General features: G+C 36.8%; 1 pseudogene across 1 annotated transcript; it reads left to right on the top strand.

Moving 5' to 3' along the window:
* The first annotated feature begins 10,158 nt into the window (after nt 1-10,158).
* LOC309868494 (ATP synthase subunit d, mitochondrial-like) lies at nt 10,159-10,875 on the top strand (annotated as a pseudogene). Its single transcript has 2 exons — nt 10,159-10,318; nt 10,522-10,875. The product of its transcript is annotated as an ATP synthase subunit d, mitochondrial-like (transcript).
* Nucleotides 10,876-12,988: the final 2,113 nt, after the last annotated feature.

Genomic DNA, 12,988 nt, shown 5'->3' with positions numbered 1-12,988 from the left:
ATTATGAGAGTGCAGCACCATATATTGTTAGCCTGGGAAAAGGTCAAAATTCAAAACTCAGAGTATGGTTTCTACTGAATGCATATAATTTTTTTTACCACTATAAAGTAAAAAATCTTAAGTTGACCCATTATAGTTTTATTGATTTTAAGTTTGGTTCTCTCTGTAGTATGGTACTGGCATAAAGACAGACATACAGGCCAATGGAATAGAATAGAGGGCCCAGAAATAAACCTTTGCATATATGATCAAGTGATTTCTAACAAGAGCGCCAAGAACATTTGATAGAGAAAAGGACAGTTTCATCATCAAGTGGTGCTAAAAAATGGATTATTCACATACAGAAAAAAAAAAAAGAAAGAAAAAAGAAAAAAAGATATTTGACCTTACCTTCTACCATATACAAAATGAACTTAAAAAAGGCCAGAGCACTACATGTAAGACATACCATTATCAAAGTCTTAGGAAAAAACAGTAGAAAATTTTCATGATAGTGGATTTGGTAATGATTTTTTATACATGACACCAAAACATAGACAAGAAGAGTTAAAACAAATTAATTGGATTATACTGAAACTGAAGAATTCTTGCATCAAAAGATACCATCAACAGAATGAAAAAAACTTGCAGAATGAAGAAGTTGGCAGGTTATATATCTGGTAAGGATTTGTATCCAGAATATATCAAGATTTCCAACAACTCAACAAACATATGGGAAAAATAACCAGATTTTAAAAATGGGCAGAGAATTTGTACAAACATTTCTAAAGGAAATATATCCAAATCCTCAGCAGGGATATGAAAAGATACTCAACATCACTAATCATTGGAGAAATGAAACTCAAATACAGTAAGATATCACCTCATACTGATTAGGATGGCCTCAGTGAAACAAAGGAACAAACAAAAACAAAACAAAACAAAAAACCCCACAAGAGATGAGGTGGAGAAAGGGCAAATTGGAAGAAGGTCATCAAAAGGTACAACCTTTCATTTATAAGACAAATAAGTCCTAGAAACATAACGGACAACATGATGGCTATAATTAACTCTGCTGTATGGTATATTTGAAAGCTATTAAGAGAGTAGATTTGAACAATTACTGTCATAGTGAAAAAAAAAAAAACCCATATTTGAGCATCTGGGAGATGTAGTCAATTAAACATCTGACTCTTGGTTTTGGCTCAGGTCACCATCTTAGGGTCACGAACTTGAACCCCTCATCAGACTCTATGCTCACCACAGAGTCTGCTTGGATTTCTATCTCTTCCTTTCCCTCTGCACATACCTCCCTGGGCATACACACACTCTCTCTCTCAAATAAATAAATCTTTTTTTTTTCTAAATATTTATTTGACAGACAGAGATCACAAGCAGGCAGAGAGGCAGGCAGAGAGAGAGTGTAAGGGAAACAGGCTCCCCACTGAGCAGAGAGCCCAATACAGGGCTCCATCCCAGGATCCTGGGATCATGCCCTGAGCCGAAGGCAGAAGCTTTAACCCACTGAGCCACCCAGGCGCCCCTCAAATAAATAAATCTTAAAAAAATCCATATTTTAATTTTTTTCTTTTTTTCGATAACTATATGAGATGATGGGTGTTATCAAACCTTTTTGTGGTAATCATTTCACAATATGTGTAATGAAATTATTTTGTACATCTTAAATTTATAAACAAACTCAATTATATCTTAATACAACTAGAAACTGAAATAAAATGTTGAAATATGAATAAGTTATGTTTCTGCTGTCAATGTCAATTTCCTGATTTTATATCATATATATTTTTATGTAAGTTGTTATGCAAACACCTGAAAAGTTATACAAGATGCTGTTTTTGTGGAAACTTGGTGTAGTACCTGAGATCTCTGTATATTTTTGTAAGTTCTTGTCAGTCTGTAATTATTTCCATACAAAATGGAAAAAAATTGAGGAAGACATTTGTAGTGCTTATAACAAAAACAGCAATAAAAGATGGCATTAAGAATATTTTTTTAAAAAACTTATTCATTGGAATAAGAAAAAGGTAACCTAAATGTCAGAAAATTCTGATTGTATGAATAGTCAGTTTCACTCATTGCCATAGAGATGTTCACTGCATTATTGATAGTGAAAAATGAGAAATACTTGAGATGTCTCAGAGTAAAGAAATAGATGAGTGAGGTGTAATATATTTCATAGAATGGAATTCTAGGCTAAAGTTAAAATAAAATTCCAGATCCACTTGTTTCTCTATTGGGAAAAGATGGAAGACCTAGTGCAGAATAAAATAGCATTGTAGATCGTACACTGCAATAGCTCCATTTAGCTATACTTTGTATATTTTTCATTCATGATAATGTCATATATATAAATCAATATACAGTAGAATATATGTAATCATACAAAATAAAAAAAATTGCCAATATGTAATCAAATACAAAATTACAGACAAAAATACATAAATTTAGGTTTGAGTTGTGTCCTTATAAAAGGAAGGGGATGGGCTTGGGAAGGAATACAAAGTCCTTCCCACTACCTCTGGATCTAAAGCACATAGAAGAATACTAAACTTCTTTTGAAAGAAAAGGAAAGTAAGAAAAAAAAATTTGTCAAAACACTGTTGAGAAAGGAGGAAGTAGGAGAATTTACATTATCTTGCTTGAAGATATATATAAAGACACAGTAATCAAGATATTAGTGAAAGAAAATAGATATTCAGATAAATGGAACAGGATAGAGAGTTTAGAAAGAGATTCACATGTAAATGGTCAATTGATTTTTTACAAAAGCACCCTCTATTTCAATAGAAGAAAAGTGCTTTCAAAGAGTGATGTTGAATCTCTTTGACCTCAGGCACAGCAATTTCTTCCTAGAAACATTGCCAAAGGTAAGGCATGCAAGGGCAAAAATGAACTATTGGGACCTCATCAAGGTAAAAAATTTTGCACAGCAAAGGAAACAGTCAACAAAACCAAAAGACAATTGACAGAATAGGAGAAGATATTTACAAATGACACATCAGATAAAGGCATCTATGAAGAAATTATCAAACTCAACACCCAAAGAACAAATAATCCAATCAAGAAATGGGCAGAGGCCATGAACAAACATTTCTCTGCCAAGAAAACATCCAAATGGCCAACAGACACATGAAAAAGTGCTCCACATCACTCGGCAACAGGGAAATACAAATCAAAACCACAGTGAGATACCACCTCACTCCAGTCAGAATGGCTAAAATTAACAAGTCAGGAAACGACAGATGTTGGTAAGGATGGGGAGAAATGGATACCCTCCTACACTGTTCTTAGGAATGTAAGCTGGTGCAGCCACTCTGGAAAATAGTATGGAGGTTCCTCAAAAAGTTGAAATTTCACTACTGGGTATTTACCCTAAAGATACACTAAAATTTACCCTAAAGTTCTTACACTAAGATTTACCATAAAGAAATTTCACTACTGGGTATTCACCCTAAAGATACAAAGGTAGTGATCTGAAGGTGTATGTGCACCTGAATTTGTATAACAGCAATGTTTATAGCAGCAATGTCCACAGTAGCCAAACTATGGAAAGAACCTAGGTGTCCATCAACAGATAAATGGATAAGGAAGATGTGGTATATACATGCAATGGAATACTATGTAGCCACCAAAACCCCCTGAAATCTTGCCATTTGCAATGACATGGATGGTACTAGAGGGTGTTATGATAAGTGAAATAAGTCAATCAGGGAAAGAAAATTGTCATATGATCTCTCTGATATGAGGAATTTGAGAAGAAGGGTGGAGATTTATGGGGGGAAAGTAGGGAAAAATGAAACAAGATGGGACCAGGGAAGAAGATAAGCCATAAGAGACTCCTAATCTCAGGAAACAAACTGAGGGCTGCTGGAGGGTGGGAGGGTTAGGGTGGCTGTGTGATGGACACTGAAGAGGCTATGTGCTATGGTGAATGCTGTGGATTGTGTAAGACTGCTGATTCACAAACCTGTACCCCTGAAACAAATAATACATTATATGTTAATTTTAAAAAGGGTGATACTGGAATAATTTATAGACATTTATATGCAAAAACTTTTAAAAAAGGAACTCAATCCATACTTTGCACCACATACAAAAACAGACTTGAAATGGAGTCTACAGGGAGGATGGACATTGGGGAGGGTATGTGCTTTGGTGAGTGCTGTGAAGTGTGTAAACCTGGTGATTCACAGACCTGTACCCCTGGGGATAAAAAATATATGTTTATAAAAAATAAAAAATTAATAAAAAAAAAAGTCAGCCCTGAAAAAAAAAAAAAGATGGTAGAATAGGGCAACCTTAATTTTGCTTCTCCAAATCATTCTGGGCACCCCCCCAAAATTGATCAGAGGTCTTAGATGACAAAGCTGCATATCTACAAACAAAAACCATGATACATGGAGGTAGGAGCTGAGGAGAACTGATTTGGTGGGAGAAAGAGCCACAGTGCTGCAGAGTGGTGGGAGCCCTGATCACAGAAAGAAGAGTGAGAATGAATGAGAGAGAGAGAGAGAGAGAAAATGGGAAAAAGGTGAAAAAATGTGCAGGGGACTACATAAGAAAACTGTTCCCCAAAATTATTGACTGGAAAAACAAAAGGCTTAAACACCGCCAGTTTTTTGTAAACAGCAGAGTGCAGAGTTTGAAGATTCAGAGGTCAGCATTGTTGTCAGGGTTATGCCTGGTGGTGCTCCTGTGCTGAAGGAGGGCGACGCCTGCAAGTAGGCAGCACAGTCTGAGGATCCCCTGGGTGGCATTGGGTGAGACAGTTCCTCTGCTTGGAGTGCATTTGTTAGAGGTGATATGGCTTTTCTGCAGGCAAAATACCCTGTGGCACCATTGGGCTGGCCCGTTTGCCAACACAGGAACAAAGCCAGTGAGGACAGCAAACCCTGGTGCCAGTTGCAGGTTGCAATTTACCATAAACTTTAAACCCCCGCACCATCATGTGACTGTTTCCTAGGACAGGCTGGCGCCAGCTACAATGCAGTGAGACCCTCCTCCAGAGGAGCAGTGCAGCCTGTGCTTTGCCAGAGTCTCTGAAATGTTGGGCTTTGAAACCCAGCCATACTTGAGATAAAACATAGGAGTGCCACATGGCCTGGCAGGCAGATAGCTTGGGCAAAGACAAGGTGAACATGGAGTCTGATAGAAGCTGGGGACACAGAGTGGCTATTGTTTTCTCCTCTGAGAGAGCTTCTTGGAGAGTGGTGGGCAGGAACTCCCTATTCCAGAAAGGAGTGCATGGAAAGCTATTTTCTCCCCTAGCTCACAAGTAGCAAGGCCTCAATAAGAGAAAAACTGTGCCACCAAGTGAAGACTGGAGGTATTTACATGAAGCCTTGCCTGCAGGCAGGTATCCCTAGGGCAAGTGGGCTTGAAAATCAGAGCGGCAGCTTCCTCCCTCAGAAGAACAGCAGGAATCCTCCACAGGCACCAAGTCCATCATTGAGCGCTGCAAAAATTCAGCTCTAGCATAAAGAGGATCTAACTTTCTTTGGTTTTTTGACTTTTTAAAAAAATTTGATTTAATTTATTTTAATCTTACATTAAAAACAAAACAAAACAAAACAAAAACTCCAAATTGACAAGACAGAGGAATTCACTCTGAAAGAAATAACAGAAAGAAATGACAGCCAAGGATCTAGTCAATAGAGATATAACAAGAATTTGAAACAACAATTATAAGGATAATAGCTGGGCTTGAAAAAAAAAAAAAGGCATAGAAGACATTAGAGAATCCCTTAACACAGAGGAAAAAAAAAGAGTTAAAATCTAGTCAGGCTGAAATAAAAAATGCGATAGCCAAGATGCAAACCCAAATGGATGTCAATCAATAAGGATGGATGAAACAAAGCAATCAGTGACATATAAGGTAAAATTATGGAAAATAATGAAACTGGAAAGAAGAGGAAAACAAAGGTAATGGACCATGAAGGTAGACTTAGTGACTTATTAAGAACTCAGTGACTTATTAAAATGTAATAACACTTATATTGTAGGAGTCCCAGTGTATGAAGAGAGAGAAAATGAGCAGAAGGTTTATGTGAGCAAACTATCACTGAAAGCTTCTCTAATCTAGAGAAGAACATGGACATCAAAATCCAAGTGCAGAGTATTCTCATTAAATTCAACAAAAGACAGCCATTGCTAAGGAATATCAGTCAAATTCACCAGATACAGAGACAAGGAAAGAATCCTAGCAGCAAGGGGAAAAAAAGAAGTCCTTAACCTACAAGAGAAGACAGGTAAGGTTTGCAGTTCATCTATCCTCAAAACGAAAGAAAAAAAAAAGAAGATCCATCTATATGCTCCCTACAAAAGACTCATTTTATTTAATTTTTAAATATTTTTAAATTTTATAAAAGATTTATTTCAGAGTGAGAGAATGCACAAGAGTTGTAGAAGGGGCAGGGGGGGAAGGAAGACAAGCAGCCTTCCTGCTGAGTGGGGATTCTCACCTGGGGCTCAATCCAGGACCCTGTAATCATGTCCAAAACCAAGAGTTGGACACTTAACTGACTAAGCCAGTTAAGCACCCTACAAGAGAGTCACTTTAGACCCAAACACACCTGCAGATTGAAAATGAGAGTTTGGAGAACCATCTATCATGCTAATGGATGTCAAAAGAAGGCCAGTGTACTTATATCAAAAAATAGATTTTAAAAACAAACTGTAATGAGAGGTGAAAAACATTCTCTCATAATTAAGGGATCTATCCCTTAAGAAGATCCAAAGATTTTAAATATTTATGCCCCCGACATGGGAGCACAAAAATATAAAAATAAATTAATAACAAAATTAAAGAAACTGATTGATAATAATATAATAATAGGAGGGGACTTTAACACCCCACTTACATCAATGGACAGATTATCTAAGCAGAAAATCAACAAGGAAACAATGACTTTGAATGATACACATTGGACCAGATGGACTTAACATGTATATTGAGAACATTTTATCCTAAAGTAGCAGAACACACATTCTTTTTGAGTGCACATGAGACATTCTCCAGAATAGACCACATACTGTGTCATAAATTAGCCCTCAACAGGTACAAAGATATTGAGATCATACCATGTATGTTTTTAGATGACACGCTATGAAACTTGAAGTCAATCACAAGAAAAAAACTTGGAAAAACCACAAATGAAGTTTAAAGAACATGGAGTTTAAAGAACATCCTCCTACCAAAGAATGAGTGGGTCAAACAGGAAGTTAGAGATGAAATAAAGAATACATGGAAACAAGTGAAAATGAAAACATGACATTCCAAAACCTTTAGAATGTAGTGAGGGCAGTCCTAAGAGGGAAATATATTACAATACAGAGGCCTACCTCAGGAAGCAAGAAAAGTCTCAAATGCCAGCCTAACCTTACACCTAAAGGAGCTAGAAAGAGAACAAGGAATAAAGCCTAAATCCTGTAGAAGAAAGGAAATAATAAATATTAGAGCAAAAATAAATGATACAGAAACATAAAAATCAGTAGAACAGATGAACAAAAGTAACAGCAGGTTCTTTGAAAGAATTAATAAAATTGATAAACCCCTAGTCAGACTTAACAAAAAGAAAAGAGAAAAGGATCCAAATAAACAAAATCTTGAATGAAAGGGGAAAGATCTCAACCAATAACACAGAAGTACGAACAATTATAAGAGACTATTTTGAGCAACAAATTAGGCTATCTGAAAGAAATGGACAAAGTACTACAAACATACAAACTACCAAAATGGAAACAGGAAGATATACAAAATTAGAACAGACTCATAACTAGTGAAGAATTTGAGTTGGTAATCAAAAATATCCCTAACAAACAACAGTTCAAGGCTAAATGTCTTTCTAGGGAAATTTTACTGGACATTTCGAGAAGAGTTAATACCTATTCCTCTGAAATTGTTCCAAAAATTAGCAATGGAAGGAAACTTCCAAACTCATACTATAAAGCCAGCATTACCTTGATCCCCAAACCAAAGAAAGACTCCAATGAAAACCATAATTAGAGATCAGCATCCCTGATAGACATGGATGGAAAAATTCTCAACATGATACTGCTAATTGAATTCAACACTTCATTCAAAGAATTATTCACCACAATTAAGTAGGATTTATTTTGGACTGTAGGACTGCTTCAGTTTTCACAATGCAATCAGTTTGATACACCACATTAATAAAAGAAAGGATAAGAACCATATAACCCTCTAATTAGATGCAGAAAAAGCATTTGAAAAAATACAGCATCCATTCTTGAAAAGAACCCTCAGCAAAGTAGTGATAGATGGAACATACCTCAATATCATAAAAGTCTTATATGAGAGACCCACAGCTAATATCATCTTCAATGGGGAAAAACTGAGAGCTCTTCCCCTATGTTCAGGAACCAGACAGAATGTCCACTCTCACCATTACTCTTTGACATAGTACTGGAAGTCCTAGCCTCAGCAATCAGACAGCAAAAAGAAAGAAAAGACATCCAAATCAGCAAAGAAGTCCAACATTCACTTTTTGTAGACAACATGATACTCTATATGGGAAACCCTAAAGCCTGCACCAAAAAGTTGCTAGAACTAATACATGAGTTCAACGAAGTTGCAGAATATAAAATCAACATACAGAAATCTAGTGCAATTCTATACATGGACAACAAAGCAACAGGAAAAAATAATTGATGAATTGATCCCATTTACAATTGCACCCAAAACCACGAGATACCTAGGAATAAACCTAACCAAAGGTGCAAAAGATCTGTACTCTGAAAACTATAGAACACTTATGAAAGAAATTGAAGAGGACACAAGGAAATGGGAAAGCATTCCATGCTCATGGATTATAAGAACTAACAGTGTTAAAATATCTATACTACCCAAAGCAATTTACACATTTAATGTAATCCCTATCAAAACACCACCAGCCTTTTTCACAGAGCTAAAGCAAATAATCTTAAATTTGTATGGAGCCAGAAAAGACCATGAATAGCCAAATCAATTCTGAAAAAGAAAAACACTGTTGGTGGGAATGCAAGTTGGTGCAGCCTCTTTGGAAGCTCTATTAAAAATAGAACTTCCCTATGACCCTGCCATTGCACTACTGGGTATTTACCCCAAAGATATAGATGTAGTGAAAAGAAGGGCCATCTGTACCCCTATATTTATAGCAGCAATGGCCACGGTCGCCAAACTGTGGAAAGAACCAAGATGCCCTTCAACGGACGAATGGATAAGGAAGATGTGGTCCATATACACTATGGAGTATTATGCCTCCATCAGAAAGAACGAATACCCAACTTTTGTAGCAACATGGACGGGACTGGAAGAGATTATGCTGAGTGAAATAAGTCAAGCAGAGAGAGTCAATTACCATATGGTTTCACTTATTTGTGGAGCATAACAAAAAGCATGGAGGACATGGGAAGTTAGAGAGAAGGGAGTTGGGGTAAATTGGAAGGGGAGGTGAATCATGAGAGACTATGGACTCTGAAAAACAATCTGAGGGGTTTGAAGTGGTGGGGGAGGTGGGAGGTTGGGGTACCAGGTGGTGGGTATTATAGAGGGCACGGATTGCATGGAGCACTAGGTGTGGTGAAAAAATAATGATACTGTTATGCTGAAATTAAATAAATTAAAAAATTTATATATAAAAAATAAATAATAGAATTAAAGAAAAAAGAAAAACAAATCAAAACTGGAGACATCACAAGTCTGGACTTCAAGCTATATTACAAAGCAGTAGTCATTAAGACTACATCAAGTATGACACTGGCATAAAAACAGATATAGAGATCCATGGAACAGAATACAAAACCAAGAAATGAACCCACAACTATATGGTCAATTAATCTTTGACAAAGCAGGAAAGAGTTTCCAATGGAAAAAAGATAATCTCTTCACCAAATGGTGTTAGGAAAACTGGACAGCAAACATGCAGAAGAATGAAACTTGACTACTTTCTCCTACCATACACAAAAGGAAATTCAAAGGGGACGAAAGACCTCAATGTGAGACAGGAAACCATTAAAACTTTAGAGGAGAACATGGGCAGCAACCTCTTTGACTTCGGCCACAGCAACTCCTTATTGGACATTTCACCAGATGCAAGGGAAACAAAAGCAAAAGCATATGATTGGGACTCTGGGCAGCCGAGGTCGGTGAAGGATCTCAAGATGGCTGGGCAAAAACTTGCTTTAAAAACCACTGACTGGGTATCTTTTGGGGAGATCGTACCCCGAACCAGAAGGCCATTGCTAATTCCCTGAAATCTTGGAATGAGACACTTAACCTCCAAGTTGGCTACTCTCTCTGAGAAACCTCCTGCTATTTATTTATTTATTTATTTATTTATTTTTAAAGATTTTATTTATTTATTTGACACAGAGGGATCACAAGTAGGCAGAGAGGCAGGCAGAGAGAGAGGAGGAAGCAGGCTTCCTGCTGAGCAGAGAGCCCGATGCGGAACTCGATCCCAGAACCCTGAGATCATGACCTGAGCCAAAGGCAGCGGCTTAACCCACTGAGCCACCCAGGCACCCTGAAACCCCCTGCTATTGACTGGGCTTACTACAAGGCCAATTATGGTGAAGGCTGGCTTGGTAAATGACTTTGAGAAGAAGTTCAATGCCCTGAAGATTCCTGTGCCAGAGGATAAATACACTGTTTAGGTGGATGCTGAAGAAAAAGAAGATGTGAAAAGTTGTGCTGAGTTTTTGTCTCTTTCAAAGGCCAGGATTGTGGAATATGAAAAACAGCTGGAGAAGCTAAGGAACATAATTCCATTTGATCAGATGACCATTGAGGACCTGAATGAAGCCTTTCCAGAAACCAAATTAGACAAGAAGAAGTATCCCTATTGGCCTCACAAGCCAATCGAAAACTTATAAACTTGAGGTGGAGAAAGCTCTGGCCCTCGTATTATAAACACTGGGCATTAAAAATAATGGATATGGAAAAAAAAAACCGAAAAACAAACAAAAAAACATGATTGGGACTTCATTAAGAGAAGAAGCTTCCACATAGCAAAGGAAACAATCAACAAAACTAAAAGGCAGTCTATGGAAGAGGAGAAGATATTTGCAAATGCCATAGCTGATAAAGGGTTAGTATCCAAAATCTATAAAGAACAGAACTCTGAGAAACAAACCGAGGATTTTGGAGGGAAGAGTGGTGGGCAGGACACATATCGCATGGAGCACTGGGTGTAGTGCATAGACAATGAATTATGGAACACAAAAAGGAAATAAAACAAATAAAATTTTTTTATAAAGAGCTTATTAAATTCCACACCAAAAAATAAATAATCCAGGCAAAAAATGGGCAGAAGGCATGAACAGACATTATTCCACAGAAGACTTCCCAATGGCCAACAGACACATGAAAAGTTGCTCAACATCACTCATCATCAAGGAAATACAAATCATAGCCATGGTGAGATATCCCCCTCACACCTGTCAGGATGGCTAAAATTAAAAATAAAAGAAAAAAAAAACAGGTGTTGCAAGAATGTGGGGAAGAGCAACCCTCTTGCACTGTTGGTTGGAGTGCGAACTGGTGCAGCCGCTCTGCAAAACATTATGAAGGTTTTCTCAAAAAGTTAAAAATAAAACTACCATGCAACCTAGCAATTGCACAACCGGGTATTTACACAAAGAATACAAAAATACGGATTGAAAGAATACATGCACCCCAATATTTATAAAAGCATTACAACAATAGTGAAATTATGGAAGGAGCCCAAATATCCATTCACTCATGGATGGATAGAGAAAATGTGGTATATAGATACAAGGGAATATTACACGGCTATCAAAAGAATGAAATCTTGCCATTTGCAATGATGTGGATGGAGCTAGAATGTATTATGGTAAGCAAGATAAGTCAGTCAGAGAAAGACAACACCATATGATTTCACTGATATGTTGAATTTAAGAAACAAAACAGATGATCCTACGGGAAGGGGGAAAGCAAACCCAATAAAAAAAGAGAGAAATCAAGAGAGGCTCTAATGATAGAGACCAAAGTGAGGGTGGGTGGAGGGAGATAAGTAAGGGGTGGGTTATGTCAGTGTTGGGTATTGAAAAGGGCACTTTTGTGATGAGTGCTAGTTGTTGTATGTGCGTGATGAATCACTGAATTGCACTCTTGAAATCAGTATTGCACTGTACATTAACTAGATAGAAGTTTTTAAAAATTAAAAAAATGGAATCTAGAATTCAATATAAACTTATAGCTTCTAGAAGACTGCATGGGAGAGAAATTTTTGATCTCAAGTTAATAAATCATTTCTTAGGAAAAATAACCTTCAGAAATCATGAATTTAAAAAATTATTATACCTTATCAGATTGGAAAGTTCTGGTTTTCTAAACTTCCAAAATCTTCTAAAGATAATGATAAGAGAATGAAAGGTAAGAACAGAGACAAACTGTAGGATGCTTTAGGGGAGGTGGGCAGGTGGGACATGGATTGAATAGATGATGAGGATTATGGAGGGCACCTGTGATGAGTCCTGGGCATTGGAGGTAAGTGATAAATCACTCAAATCTATACCTGAAATGAAATAAAATAAGATAAAATGAACCAAATTAATTAATTGTTTTATCTAAAAAAAGACACTATGTAATCATTTTTAAGAGCATGTGTTCTCAATTGAGGCTAAAAACTATATTTCACATTTGTAATGCTAGGAACACAGTGAAAGTTACTACTCTTTGTCAGAAACAATAAATCTAACTTTTCCTGTTCTCCCCTCCCAAAAGAAGAAAGAATAATAAGAAAACAAACACCCAGATAAAAATAGGCAAAGGCTTGTATCCAGGATCTATAAAGAACTTCTCAAACTGAACACACACAAAACAGATAATCATGTCAAAAAATGGGCAGAAGACATGAACAGATACTCCTCCAATGAAACGTTCAAATAGCTATCAGACACATGAAAAAAATCATCACTAGCCATCAGGGAGATTCAAATTAAAACCACATTGAGATACCACTTT

This window comes from Mustela nivalis (assembly GCF_964662115.1).
Source record: "Mustela nivalis genome assembly, chromosome: 7".
Lineage (NCBI taxonomy): Eukaryota > Metazoa > Chordata > Mammalia > Carnivora > Mustelidae > Mustela > Mustela nivalis.
This window is presented reverse-complemented; position numbering and strand designations above follow the sequence as displayed.